At 45.0% G+C, this 11157-nt stretch overlaps 1 pseudogene; it reads right to left on the minus strand.

The window, feature by feature from the left end:
- Positions 1–283: 283 nt before the first annotated feature.
- LOC115967344 lies at positions 284–2875 on the minus strand (annotated as a pseudogene).
- Positions 2876–11157: the final 8282 nt, after the last annotated feature.

The following is an 11157-nucleotide window of genomic DNA, read 5'->3' on the forward strand; positions in this document are numbered from 1 at the left end:
GGATAAAGATAAATTAATTCCCAGTATTTCTCTACAAAACAAGAGGAAGTTCACAAGAAGTTACAATGAACACCCTTTCTCTATTCTAAATTCAAAATTAGGGTGATTTGTTTCTGGGTCAGTGGTGTTAAGGAGTTCTATCATCTAGCCAAGTCCTTTTCACAGCTTTCTCCTCCAGCTCACGTGCAATTGAAACTACTCAGGTTCTGAGACCATTCATCATTAGATGATCATTCCAAGTTCCATATTGGGCCTGACTATTGAGGCTCTGGAATGAAGGATGCTTCACATATGAGATTGGAACCAAAATTTCTTGCTAAACAAACCAAGCAGGCTCTTGTACATATTTAGGCATTGTAGTGAAAACTGTGTTTACTGAACGTTAGTCTCCACTCTCATTTACTTAGTCGAGAAGTGAGATCAATGAAGATATCTTCCCTGCAGGGGATTGTGAGACCACCCATGGGATGATTATATCCATATTCTTCTTCAGCTTGACTTAGCAAATCTTGGAATAAAGGCTGGCTCAAGTATGATATTGGAACCACAAATCTCTTCTTTTGGGTCTCCCCAATAGAGACTGCAAAATAGCCCTTTGGAACATCTATAGCCTTCAAAGCTGCTTGGCTTGCAGTAGTTGAAGACCGTTGAAGAGTTTGCATAGCATGAATAATGCCAGGCAAGCGGAAACCCATGATTTTATCTTTCTAGAGGAAGAAGGGAACAATATCTCAAAGGAGTTGCAAGACTTGTTTTGATCGTGATTACAGAGACTTGTGTTTCTTGTCAACCAAAGATATGTGTGTATATATAGATGAAATGGTATGCAGAAATTCCTCTCACAGGAATTGAGTGGTGAAAATTGGAGAGGCAAATACATGCACTAATGAAAGACATTAACATGAGCAATCACATGGATTTGACTTCCAACTCATCTTGATAAAGCATGTGTGATTGGCCAAAGCTGTTTATTTTTAGAGAAACATCAAGTCCTACCTCTTCTTAGTTGGTTGCCAACAGAAACCCACTAGAAGTCTTCATTTATTTGGATAGATGAAATCTCTTCTAAAATTAAGCCTTTAAATTTAGATCAGCATGATGATATGGACAGAATCATTAAATAGAAGATACATCTGAGTTTCAAATATATACCCCTTTTAACTAGTAAAATAAGAAGTTGTGGATAACTTGAATAAAATCTCATTTGGTAGGTATCCAAGCTCAGAATAGATATTTGAAGGGTTTGTACTCATTGTAGTTAGAATTTATTAAGCATATAAACCTAAAATGAGCATATCATATCTCTAGACTCTATGCAATAAACAAAAAGATTCTTCCCCCCCACCCTCCTTTCCAAAGTGAATGAAAGCTTTGTTGGTAGACATCTGAGATTTAAAAACCCTATAACAAACTCAGTTCAAATGACATATACCCTACTGCCAAACTAACTTTGAAATGCCAAAATGCTGGTTTACATGATGTTGTTATAGCAAAGAAATCAACCACTTGTAGTCTTTAATATCAGTAAGTTTAACCATATCCCGGGGAAGGCACGTTACAACATAGTAAATATGCTGCAAACAATGTCAAGTGATGTTAACCAAATGGACTCTATTAGTTTCATGGTACATTTTTATAAACCAAGTGAGAATATATAAATTAGGTACGAGGTTATTAGAACCATATATGGATGGTTTTTTGAAACTTATTTTGTAGAATGGGGTGACATAACAACTTACGTTTCAATTATCTTATAGAAATGAGTGCTGTGTACTATTATTGTTTGTTATGGATACTGTTATTGTTTGTAATGGATACTACTACATCAACTTTTCTAAAGATCATTGTTTAAATGCAAATAAGTGTGGAACCCGTCAATGATTACTCAAGAATATATGGCAATCTTAGAGAACAAAATCCGTGAGGAAGAAGAAAAATTTTTAAAGTCAGATGATCAATTTGTTGCATATTCTCAATGTTGATACCATGTAAACTTGATTTGGCATTATTAGTTTCTAGAATTTGTAGTGGAGTGAACTCATTGATGTTATTTTGGATTGCCCTGCATTTGCTGATTTCTAGGTATTTGTAGTAGAGTCAACTTATTGATGCTAGTATGGATTTCCTTTTCTTGGTTTTGCTTGCTTGGCATTAACATAACATTGGCATCATTCAGAAATCAATGAAAATTGAAAAGCAGGAAAGTAAGAAATTTGATTAATATAATGATATATTTATTCCCAGTATTTCTCTACAAAACAAAGAGGAAGTTCACAATAAGTCACTACAAACTCTATTGCACTATTCTAAAGTCAAAACTGAGTGACCTGTTTTGGATCAATGGTGTTAAGAAGATCCGTCATTCAAAAAATACATTTTCACAACTTACTTCTCCAGCTCAAATGCAGTTGAGACCCTCATTAGATTATCAATCCATGACTATTGAGGCTCTAGAATGAAGGATGCTACATATGAGCTTCAAACCAAAAATCACTTGCTAAGAAGCTAAGCAGCCTCATGTACATATTTAGGCATTGTAGTCAAAACTGTGTTTGCTGAATGTTAGCCTCCACTCTCATTCATTTAGTTGAGGAGTGAGATCAAGGAAGATATCTTCCCTGCAGGGGATTGTGAGACCACCCATGGGATGATTATATCCATATTCTTCTTCAGCTTGACTTAGCAAGTGTTGGAATAAAGGCTTGCTCAAGTATGATATTGGAATTACAAACCTCTTCTTTTGGCTCTCCCCAACATAGACTGCCAAATAGCCCTTTGGAACATCTGTAGCCTTTGAAGCTGCTTGGCTTGCAGTAGTTGAAGACCGTTTAAGAGTTTGCATTGCATGAATAATGCCATGCAAGTGGAAACCCATGATTCTATCCCTTAGGAGGAAGAAGAGAAAAAAAGATCTCAAAGGATTTGTAGAACTTGTTTTGCTTGTGTATACAAAGACTTGTGTTGCTTGTAAACCCAATGATATGTGTATATATAGGTGAAATGGCACAGAAATTTCTCTTTCACAGGATATGAGTGGTGAAAACTTAAAGAGGCGTATACATGCACCAATGAAAGACATTAACATTAGAAATCACACGGATTTGTCTTCCATCTCATGATGAGGAATGCGGCAAAATTTTCTAATTTCAGAGAAACATCATGCCCTACCACTTCTTAGATGGCACCCAACAGAGAACCCACTGGAAGTCTTAAGTTATTATCTGGATAGAAGAAATCTCTTCTAAAATTAAGCCTTTAAATTTAGATAAGGGACATGCTATAGACATTCCTTCCTTCTTATTGGGATGATGATATGGACAGGATCATTAGATAGATACATCCAAGTTTCAAATATATGCCTCTTTTAATTTGTAAAATAAACAGTTGTGGATATAACTTCAATGAAATCTCAATTGGTAGGTGAAGATGATAAAATATAGAGCCTGATGGGCCTACCTTAATGGGCCTGACGGATTGGAGCTGTTGGGCCTGTGTAAAGATGGTCCCACGCGCTTTGAAGGCCCATCGCTGGCCGACATGGTAAGGGCCCATGATCCGAAGTCTCCATAGCCTAGAAAAGCCCTAAGATCCAAAAAGGGAGATCCTTGCTCACCACACTCTGGAGAATTTGTATTAGAGTCCCACATTGGAAAGATCTGGGGGACAGGAAGAAAAGCCAACTTTCCACCACTATAAAAGGACTAACATTCTCGCAAATCGAGGTAAGATTAATTGACCCTCTCTAACGCTCTTGAAGTGAAGGGATGAATTCTGACTTGACCTTCGGAGAGTGTTAGGCCGGCACCACACCGGTGCTCTCTAAAGGTTTTCTTTCAACCGTTCTTGTTGTGCAGGTTCGCTTTGAGTCGCGAGTACGGTGTGACCTATTGGTGATAATTTTCAATGTCATCAGTTGGTGCCGTCTGTGGGAAACGTGTAGCACTTCATCGCTTCCTAGAAAAAAGAGTTACATGGTACTCACTCGCTCAATGGCAACCACGAATGACGTTCAAGAAGAAGAAGCCCCTACGACTGCCCTTGAGAAACAGGTCAGGACTCTTGCCGCAGCCGTGGAGCGCCTCACCAAACAAAACTACGACCTAGAAGAGCAGCTGAACCAGAAGAATGCGGCGGTCAATAACCAAGGAGCGGATCAAGAAGGGACCAGCACTGAAAGGAGAAATCAGGACGGACCACAGGAGAGTAACGCCCCGAGCAGACTAGTGCGACGGGACATTAGCATCCCTTCCCTGACGGATACGGCTCCGCAATCCGTCATCGCGGAGATGCAGGCGATTAAGGAACAGATGGATGTAATGATGAACGCTCTCAAGGGGCGAGTGTCAAGTGATCTTGACGACCTTGTCAACCGGACTGACTCGCCATTCACGACAACCGTCAACTCCTTCCCCCTGCCGAATAAGTTCCGCATGCCAAATATGGATAGTTATGACGGAGTCAAGGACCCTCTAGATCACCTAGAGACCTTCAAGACCCTGATGCACCTTCAAGGAGTGGCAGACGCGATTATGTGCAGGGCCTTTCCTACAACCCTGAAGGGTTCAGCAAGGATTTGGTTCAGCCGGCTAGCGCCCAACTCCATTAGCACCTTCAAGGAACTAAGTGCTCAATTTACTACGCACTTCATCGGAGGGCATCGGCACAGAAAATCCACGGCTTGCTTAATGAATATCAAGCAGCGAGAGGAGGAGACGTTGCGGGCCTACATATCACACTTCAATAAGGAAGCGCTCTCGATCGACGAAGCCGACGACAAGATATTGGTAGCAGCATTCACGAATGGGCTGAAGGGGGGTAAGTTTTTGTTCTCCCTGTACAAAAACGACCCCAAGACCATGTCGGAGGTGCTTTACAGGGCCACCAAATATATGAACGCTGAAGACGCGCTATTGGCCCGAGAAGATAGACCCAAGAAAAGAGACAGACAAGAGGATTCCCGACAGGACCAGGGGCGGAAGAAGGGAAGGATGGGAGACCGAAGGGAGGACAGGCGTCCAAAACCCACGGGCGGAAGGTTCACAAGTTTCACCCCGTTAACCGTGCCGATAGACCAAGTCCTAATGCAGATTAAGGACGAAGGGTCCCTGACGTTCCCAGGAAAGCTCAAGAGTGATCCCAGCAAAAGGTCCAGAGACAAATATTACCGCTTCCATCGTGACCACGGCCACAACACGGCCGATTGCTACGACTTGAAGCAACAAATCGAAGCCCTTATCCGACAAGGGAAGCTGCAGAAGTTCATCAACAAGGGGAGAACGGATCAACCCCCACAAGAACAACACCCCCGCCGAGAAGACGGGCGACCGAGACCCCCATTAGGGGACATAAGAATGATAATCGGAGGAACTGCTGCGGCCGGATCGTCAAAAAAGTTTCGCAAAACATACCTTCGGATGGTACAGAATGTCCAGTTGGTGGGCACAGTGCCAAAGATAGCAAAAAGAGAAAGCCTTGTTGTTGGGCTCTCAGAAGAGGATGCACGGCGCCTACACCATCCACATGACGATGCCCTCATCGTCAGCATGCGAACAGGAGACTACAACGTGCACCGAGTGTTGATCGACAACGGCAGCTCGACCGATATCTTGTACTATCCGGCATTCCAGCAAATGAGAATTGACAGGGAGCAGCTAATACCGACAAACACCCCGCTCGTTGGTTTCGGAGGGAGTAGGGTATTCCCTTTGGGCTCGGTAACGTTACCGGTGACGGTAGGAGATTACCCCCAACAAATCGCCAGGAACGTAACATTCTTGGTGGTCGATTGCTCGTTCGCATACAATGCTATTCTTGGACGACCTACGCTCAACTCGTGGAAGGCGGTAACATCAACTTACCACCTAATGATCAAGTTCCCAACGGAGTATGGGGTAGGAGAGCTACGCGGAAGTCAAATCGCCGCACGAGAATGCTACGTAGCTATGATGGAGATGCAAGACCAAATCCAGGCCTTGAGCATAGAAGAGCACCAAACGATGGCAGAACCCACAGAGAAGCTGGAGGAGATAACTCTCGACAGTTCCAATCCAGACAGAACAACCAAGATCGGAACATTTGCCAAACCCGCAATCCGTCAAGAGCTCGTAGCTTTCTTGAGGAGCAATAAGGATGTGTTCGCCTGGAGCCATGACGATATGCCGGGAATCGATCCTTCGGTCATGGTACACAAATTGAATGTATTGCCCTCATTTCCACCCGTCCGACAAAAGAAGAGAGTTTTCGCACCAGAACGAGACCAAGCAATAGCGGAAGAGGTCCGCAAACTCCAAGAGGCAAGCTTCATCAGGGAAGTCTACTATCCCGATTGGCTGGCAAATGTGGTAATGGTAAAGAAAGCGAGCGGCAAGTGGCGGATGTGCGTGGATTTCACCGATCTTAACAAAGCGTGCCCTAAAGATAGCTATCCCCTCCCAAGGATCGACGTCCTAGTAGACTCGACGGCTCAACACCAATTACTAAGCTTCATGGACGCTTTCTCGGGTTATAACCAGATCCGCATGCACGAGGCCGATCAGGAGAAAACTTCGTTCGTAACCAGCCAAGGACTATTCTGTTACAAGGTAATGCCATTCGGCCTGAAGAATGCGGGGGCAACATACCAAAGGCTAATGAACAAGATGTTCGCGCAGCAAATCGGGAGAAATGTCCAAGTCTATGTCGACGACATGTTGGTGAAGAGCCGGAAGGAGGAAGACCACCTGGAAGATCTTAAGGAAACATTCGGTACGCTTCGATCCTACAACATGAAACTCAATCCGGGAAAGTGCGCGTTCGGCGTAACGGCAGGCAAATTCCTAGGGTTCATGGTATCCCAGAGGGGGATTGAGGCTAACCCGGACAAAATCCGAGCAATAGTAGAGATGGCACCCCCGCGAAATGTGAAGGAGATACAGAGCCTTAACGGCAAGATAGCGGCATTAAATAGATTCGTGTCGAGGTCCACGGACAAGTGCTTGCCCTTCTTTCGCACATTAAAGAAATCCTTCGCGTGGACGGACGAGTGTCAGCGAGCATTCGAGGAATTAAAGGCATACCTATCTTCACCACCCCTATTGAGTCCCTCGCAACCTGGTGAAGAACTTTTCCTCTACTTGGTTGTCTCCTCTGTCGCCGTCAGCGCGGCCTTAATTAGAGAAGAGGATAATATACAGAAGCCTGTATACTATGCCAGCCGGGCGCTCCGCGGTGCCGAAGAAAGATACCAACCTATGGAAAAACTCGCTTTTGCATTGGTCACGGCGGCTCGCAAGCTCAAACCCTACTTTCAAGCCCATACCGTGAACGTGATGACCGACAAGCCCTTGCGAAGGGCACTGAGTAATCCTGAAGCCGCAGGTCGACTGACGCTGTGGGCAATAGAATTGAGTGAGTTTGATATCAAGTACCACCCACGGGTGGCCATTAAAGGACAAGCTGTAGCCGACTTCATAGCAGAGTTTACGCGTGATGAGGACAAGGGGGCAGAAGAACCCCCCCAGTGGAGCATCTACACCGACGGATCATCCAATCGGCGAATTGGAGGGGCCGGCATAGTATTGCTGTCACCTGAAGGAGACAAGATCGAATGTATGGTCCGTCTCGACTTCCCCATTACCAACAATGAAGCAGAATACGAAGCGGTGGCGGCAGGACTCGACCTAGCCAAAGCCGCCGGAGCTGAAAGTGTGGTCGTTTATTGCGACTCTTAAGTCGTGACCAATCAAGTAAACGGAGATTATGAATGCAAGGGGGAAAGGTTGAAGAGATATCTTGATCAAGTAAGGACAAGAGTCAACGGGCTAAAAGCGACGGTCGTCCAAATCCCCAGGGGAGAAAATGAGCTCGCCGATCGGCTAGCCAAAGCCGCTTCAGCAGAACATATGACAACACCGGGTAATGTACTTTCCTTTGTTCAACTCTTTCCACTAATAGACCCCGACAACATGCAGGAGATACGCTTCGAAATAAACTGGACTACACAGATAACTTCATATTTGAAGGACGGGTTACTGCCACAAGAGAAGGAGGCAACGAGAAAGCTAAAAGTCCAAGCGGCGAGGTTCGTCTTGATAAAAGACATTCTTTACAAGAGAGGCTTCTCCCGCCCTTATCTAAGATGCCTCGGGGTTGAAGAGGCAGACTACGTAATGAGGGAGGTTCACGAAGGGATATGCGGGAACCATTTTGGATCGCGGTCGTTGGTGCACAAACTGGTACGAGCTAGGTATTACTGGCCAACCATGCAGAAAGATGCCGAGTCTTACGTTAAAAGCTGCGACAAATGCCAGAGGTTCAGCAATTTTATCGGACAGCCAGCTGAGGAGCTGACCCCTATAACGGCTCCATGGCCGTTCGCTCAGTGGGGACTAGATATCATGGGACCTTTCCCAACGGCGGTAAGGCAGCTAAAGTTCTTGGTAGTGGGCATTGACTACTTCACAAAATGGGTAGAAGCGGAAGCCTTGGCCACCATTACAGAAAAGAACATTAGAAGTTTTGTCTGGCGGTGCATCGTATGCAGGTTTGGCATTCCTAGAGTCCTTGTCTCAGATAACGGGAGGCAGTTTGACAACGGCCACTTTCGGGATTTCTGCACGTAGCTAGGAATAAAAAACCACTACTCATCACCCGCCCATCCTCAGGCTAATGGCCAGGTTGAAGTCATGAACTGATCCCTGCTAAAGATTATCAAGGCTCGGCTCGAGGGGGCAAAGAGCATATGGCCCGAAGAATTGCCGAGCGTACTGTGGGCATACAGGACAACGGCGAGGACTCCAACGGGAGAGACGCCATTCCGACTGACATACGGGAGTGAGGCGGTCATCCCAGCAGAAGTCGGGCTCACAAGTTACAGGGTTCACAACCATGACGAAAGCAGGAACGACGAGTCTATGAGGCTACAGCTGGACCTGATAGATGAGGTGAGGTCGGCGGCGGAACAAAGGATTGCTAGATACCAGGATCGCATGGCCAGACATTACAACTCCCAGGTCCGACACAGAAACTTCCAAGTAGGAGACCTTGTACTCAGGAGGGTTATAGGTACAACTAGAGACCCTGCACAGGGAAAACTCGGCCCCAACTGGGAAGGACCTTATAGAGTCACGGCATGGAAAAGGAAAGGAACATATCACCTGGAGACAACAGATGGAGAGAAGCTACCGCATCCATGGAATGCCGAGCATTTGAGAAAATACTACCAGTAATAGTAATATGGCGAACGGCAACCATGTTTCTTTTTGGCTTTTTAAGTTTTTTATAAGTTCTTCATTTAACTGTTTTTCTTTTGCTACAATCTTGTCGTGCCTTTTTTAAGCCCAAGGGGGCAGGCACTTTTCCTTTACGCATCTCTATAATCAGCTACAACTATGATCTTCTACTTGGATGTCATTACGATTGTCCACAAAGTTAACGAAAGCTAGTTAAAAGTCCACGAGACGGACACAAAATAAAGTCCACAAGATCGACGGAGCATCCCACAGGGATGATAACATCCTACGGGGATGACGACTTATAGTCCACAAGATGGACGGAGCATCCCACAGGGATGATATCATCCTACGGGGATGACAACTTAAAGTCCACAAGATGGACGAAGCATCCCAAAGGGATGATAACATCCTACGGGGATGACGACTTATAGTCCACAAGATGGACGGAGCATCCCGCAGGGATGATAACATCCTACGGAATGACAACTTAAATCCAAAAGATGGACGGACATAAAATAAAGCCCACAAAGTGGACGGATCACCCATAACGGTGAATAATTTTACAAGTCCATAAAGTGGACGGTGTAGCCGCCACAAAGTGGACGGATCACCCATAAGGGTGAATAATTTTACAAGTCCATAAAGTGGACGGTCTAGCCGCCACAAAGTGGACGGATCACTCATAACGGTGAATAATTTTACAAGTCCATAAAGTGGACGGTCTAGACGCCACCAAGTGGACGGATCGCCCATAACGCTGAACAATTTTACAAGTCCATAAAGTGGACGGTATAGCCGCCACAAAGTGGACGGATCTCCCATAACGACGAATAATTTTACAAGTCCATAAGGTGGACGGTATAGCCGCCACAAAGTGGACGGATCGTCCATAATGATGAATCATTTTACAAGTCCATAAGGTGGATGGTATAACCGCCACAAGGTGAACGGATCATCGATTAGATAAAAAGCTGCCCACAAAAGTGGACAGACCGTAAAAACGGCTGAAATAATTATGTTCTCGAAACGGACGGTTCAACAATGCCCACGAAGTGGACGAACAAGACGATAAAGGTCAGCCACCACAAAGTGGACAGATAGTATATCCAACCCGTAATAGACGGGTCCGATTAGAGGTGAGAAAAGCTTTTTAAAGTGGACGGATCAACTGACCAGTTTGTCCAGATTACCACTTAACATACAAGAAGACGGAGAGAAAATCATTAACGGATACAAATACTTAACCAGCAACAAAAATATGCATAAACATATAATGAAAGAAAAACATTGTTCGATACAAAAGCTAACTTAAAATAAACCGTCTTCAAAGTACTTAAAACATATAAAAAAGGGGACGGATCCTCCTCAATATTTACAAGAGATTAATCTACTTTCTTCGGCTCAGCAACTTAGACATCCTTCGACGGAGCAGACTCTCCGTCGCCCTGAACGGCATCTTCACCAAAAAGGTCCTCCGAATTTTCTGAAGCGACGGGCAGAGCAGATGTCTGATCTTGATCACTGACGGTTATCATGGACACGTCCAGATCTGGGTAGGCCTTTTTTATCTGACGGAGTGCATCGTCAAAGCCTTGAAAGAACGATCCCCCCAGCTCCTTCAACAAAGCCTCAGAGTCGCGATATTCAGTGACGGCATCCTCCCTGGCATGACAGAGTTTCTTCTTTAAGTCCTTTACCTCATCTTCCTTACCCTTCAAGGCCTTCCCAGCTTCCTCCGTCCTCTGTTCAAACTCTTTCCTGGTCTTCTCTGACAGTTCGAACTTCTGCTCCATTGTGGACTTCCACTTATGTAGTTGGCTGAGCTCCTCCTCCGTCTGCCCAGCTTTTGTCCTTATCCGTTCCAGAGCCGCTTCACGGTTGAGGCAGCGGTCCATCAAGCCCTTCATCATAACCAAGGACTAAAATAGACAAAATTAAAAAGGTG

The sequence above is a fragment of the Quercus lobata genome, chromosome 11 (assembly GCF_001633185.2).
Source record: "Quercus lobata isolate SW786 chromosome 11, ValleyOak3.0 Primary Assembly, whole genome shotgun sequence".
NCBI lineage: Eukaryota > Viridiplantae > Streptophyta > Magnoliopsida > Fagales > Fagaceae > Quercus > Quercus lobata.